Raw genomic sequence first — 3,887 nt, 5'->3', positions numbered from 1 at the left:
CTCAGCTTTCCTACTGTCTGTCTCTCCACTGTCTCTCTCTCAGCTTTCCTACTGTCTGTCTCTCCTATACTGTCTCCCTAGCATCTCTCCCTTCTCTCTCTCTCTCTCTCTCTCTCTCTCTCTCTCTCTCTCTCTCTCTCTCTCTAGTGTATTATATCTATGTATCGTGTATGTAGTACAATGTTCCTACCTGTGTTGTTGTAAAGATACAGAAGAAGATGTTGAAGATGTGGTGACCGGTTCCCGTGGTAACCAGCGTCAGGTATCCCAGTATCCAGGATATTCCCAGCAAGACAGCCAGAGAGAAGCTACTCAGCAACTTCTTTTTCATGGAGGTACTCCTTGTACTGCAACACACAATCAGACCAACGGTCATAACATTACCACTGGGACCCCCAGGGGTCCTTGAGCGGGTTCCAGGGGGTCCCCAGCAAAATGAGGAACAGTATACTTTCACTATTATTTCACCTGCAAGAAGTTAGCCCAATGAGAGAATGTATAAGAATGAGTATTCAGATCAAATGTTTCATTATATGGCACAAAATCTTTTCAAATGGGGGTCCACAGGCTAATATGGTAGGTACTGTAGGTATAACAATGTGGGGGTCCTTGGCATGAAAATGATTGAGAATCACTAAATGTTCTGTACTGATTGGTCAAACATCTGGGGAAACATAAACCACCCTAAAGTGCAACTGCAACTATATACTGTAGAAACATATTTTTAGCCTACTGTACCAATAAGTGCACTGACTGAAGTTCAATTGTCTGTACAGGTGCTTATTATCTGCATGTGATTTGCCCTATAAATGAAAATGTTTGAATAATACAGTATCTTGTCATTACTATTTTATTTTTTATTTTTTTATCCCACAATTTTGTAACCCTATTTTTTACACCCAGTGCCAATTGTCTATGTAATCCTGGGCACTACCTTCCCTCTGCCAACCTAGGGAGGCCAGGGCCGAGCTCATGCCTCCTTCAATGCATGAGAGCCAACTGACCTTCTTGTCACCTGACAGGGGAGAGTTTCCCTGGTTGGACGTAGCGCGTGGAAGGAACACGTTATTCCAACCAGTTCCCTTCCCCTCTATCAGGCGCAGGAGGCAGTATAGTGACCAGGATTACTGCATGTTTTTGTGAGGGTACCTACCCTAGGAGACACGAGGAGAACATGCAAACTCCACACAGAAAGGCCCTTTCGCCAACCCCACCTAGGGTATGGGCACTGATGACGCGGAGGAGAGAACACACCCCCAGCGCCCACAGCGTCCCCTGCGGGAATCGAACCCAGGACCTTCTAGCTGTGAGGCGACAGCACTACCGACTGTGCCACCGTGCCCTTGTCATTACTATTAATAAATCCAACTACCTAGAGCATGATACAGCGCATAGTACCTTAATAATAGTTGATAATTATAGCAATAATAATTCTAGTGTACCTAGTGAGGTTGGGCTGTTTCTTACAGGTGATGTAGATGAAGAACAGGAAGACTGCTGTGTTGTACAACAACACCACGCCCACAGGAAGGAGAAAGCCCCAGAACATGGGCTTCCTAAAGTCAAACCTCCCTGTGTGATCCACTGCAGCAAGCCAACAACTATAGTGAGAGAGAGAGAGAATGTCAGAAACAGCATTTGCTTTGTATTTGATTGTAATGATCTCATTAGAATGAATGAAAGAGAATTGACCCACAAGTCCTCTCGCCTGAATCCTAGAGGGTTGCTGGGTCTGTAGCACACAGCTAGAGAGAGAGACACCATGACAGCAGGGATACCTACACGCAGGCGAGCGTACACACACACACACACACACACACACACACACACACCATCAGTGGTGCTCAAACTGTGGGTCGGGTCCCAGACAACAGCAACATTACAATGTTGTAATGTAATCACATGAGCAAAGTATGAAAAATGTTCACTAACATGACGAAGCATCTACTGTAGAGCTTAAACCTTAAAGTGACACTATGCAACTTTTTTTTAATGAATACATTTTCATTTTACCTATACAATTACGGGTGGTTGTATTTTGTCTCCCTGCTCTGCTATTGAGACATTTAGATCGTGTCAAATGTCACGAATTTTGACCTGATGGTCAAGATTACATCAAGCAGGCAGGCTCTATTAGCTCAACGGTAAAAAAAAAAAAAAACGTAGGAAACCGGGTTCAAATCTGAGGTAGAAGAGGAAAGTTTTGAGTTAAATTCAAGTAAAAAAAAAAAAAAAGAATGAGAGGAAACGCGTATGAAAGATAATTGCGTTAATTGCGTGATTATGTAATAATTGTGACAGGCCTAATAGTATGTGTGTGTTTACCCCAGCCTGTAATAACAGACAGTGCAGTAGAGTGTGGAGGCAGGGTGGACTGAGGCCTTGCGATGAGGAGGAGGAGTTGCGTAGCGTAAACTGAGTTCCAGATGAAGGTGGCCAACAGGAAGTACTGCAGCAGCGCGGCCACGGCCGTGCACGAGCCGTGGTCCCGCTCCACGTGCACATCTGACCCCATGATGACGTTCTGTTTGGTGTCGTTTGCCTTCACCTGGAGAGACGAAGTAGCAGCAACAGTTGTAGCAGTAATAGTAGATATGATTAATAGTAGTGCTACCAGGGACGCCGACTTTTGTGCGCGGCCGTGGGGGCTCAACTCAAGCCGCAATAGCCCCGCCGCGAGCCGTTTCCCCCCGCCGCGAGCCGTTTCTCTGTCTGGGCTATTGTTCTAGGTGTCAACGGCGCGTTAACACCTATCTGCGCCCCGCTATAGTAATGGTAATGGTAGTGGTACTGTAAGTTTGAGCCTGACATCTGAGATTCATTCATTCAGGACCAATTGAGTGTGGGGGCGCTAGCCCCGAAGCCCCCGCGTCATCGGCGCCGCTGAGTGCTACTAATAATAACTAGTAGCCGTAGTAGTATAAAATAATGGTTGTAGTACATGGCCCTACGTTTCTAATTAGTTAAACAGTGCAATTGTTGCTGAAATCATTTCCTCCAATACGTTTCAATCAGTTGCAAATCAAAATGGTTTCTACCATGTTTTGTATGTATTTGTGATTTTGTGTGTGTGTGTGTGTGTGTGCGTGTGTGTGTGTGTGTGTGTGTGTGTGTTTGTGTGTTTGTGTGTGTGTGTGTGTGTGTGTGTGTGTGTGTGTGTGTGTGTGTGTGTGTGTGTGTGTGCGTGCGTGCGTGCGTGCGTGCGTGCGTGCGTGCGTGCGTGCGTGCGTGCGTGCGTGCGTGCGTATTCTTGTGCGCGTGTGTTTCTTGTACCGGCAGGTCGTTTTGTCTGCTGTCGTTGTTGACTCCAGTGATGAAGAGTATGATGAAGATGAGCATGCTGACACAGATGCTCACCATGACGATGGTGGGATTACTGCTCCTTTTACTTTTCCTTACAGACACAGTTAATGACACATTATTTACAATTATTTGTTCTGAGTGAGATATGCAGGATTTAGGAACATTATAATGTTAAAACCTGCAGCTGCTTTGTTTTAATAATGATAATGATAATGATAATGATAATGATAATAAATACTAATAATCTAATAAAGCCAGCAGTTGTTTTGTAGGATGTGCGGATGAGGTTTTACCTGTTGTAAATCTGATGAACGGCTGTTATACATAAGCCAGCGATGGAGAAAGCCAGACCCAGGTAGGTGATGTAGGTCAGAGCGTCTGCATATTCATACTTCATCCTGTAGGACTGTTGAGAGGATCACAAACATTTATAAGCTTTATTCACCAACATAAAGAACTAATGAACTAAAGAACTAGATAAAAGTTCCTCAGGCCACGCCCGAGGAACATTAATTAAATATCATATTTTACATTGTTTTTTTTTATCGAGAGATAAACACTCTCTTTGTCTGGTTGGTTTAGAA

Source organism: Gymnoscopelus braueri, assembly GCF_963280865.1.
Source record: "Gymnoscopelus braueri genome assembly, chromosome: 17".
Lineage (NCBI taxonomy): Eukaryota > Metazoa > Chordata > Actinopteri > Myctophiformes > Myctophidae > Gymnoscopelus > Gymnoscopelus braueri.
The sequence above is the reverse complement of the archived record's forward strand: the minus strand, read 5'-3'. Positions refer to the sequence as shown.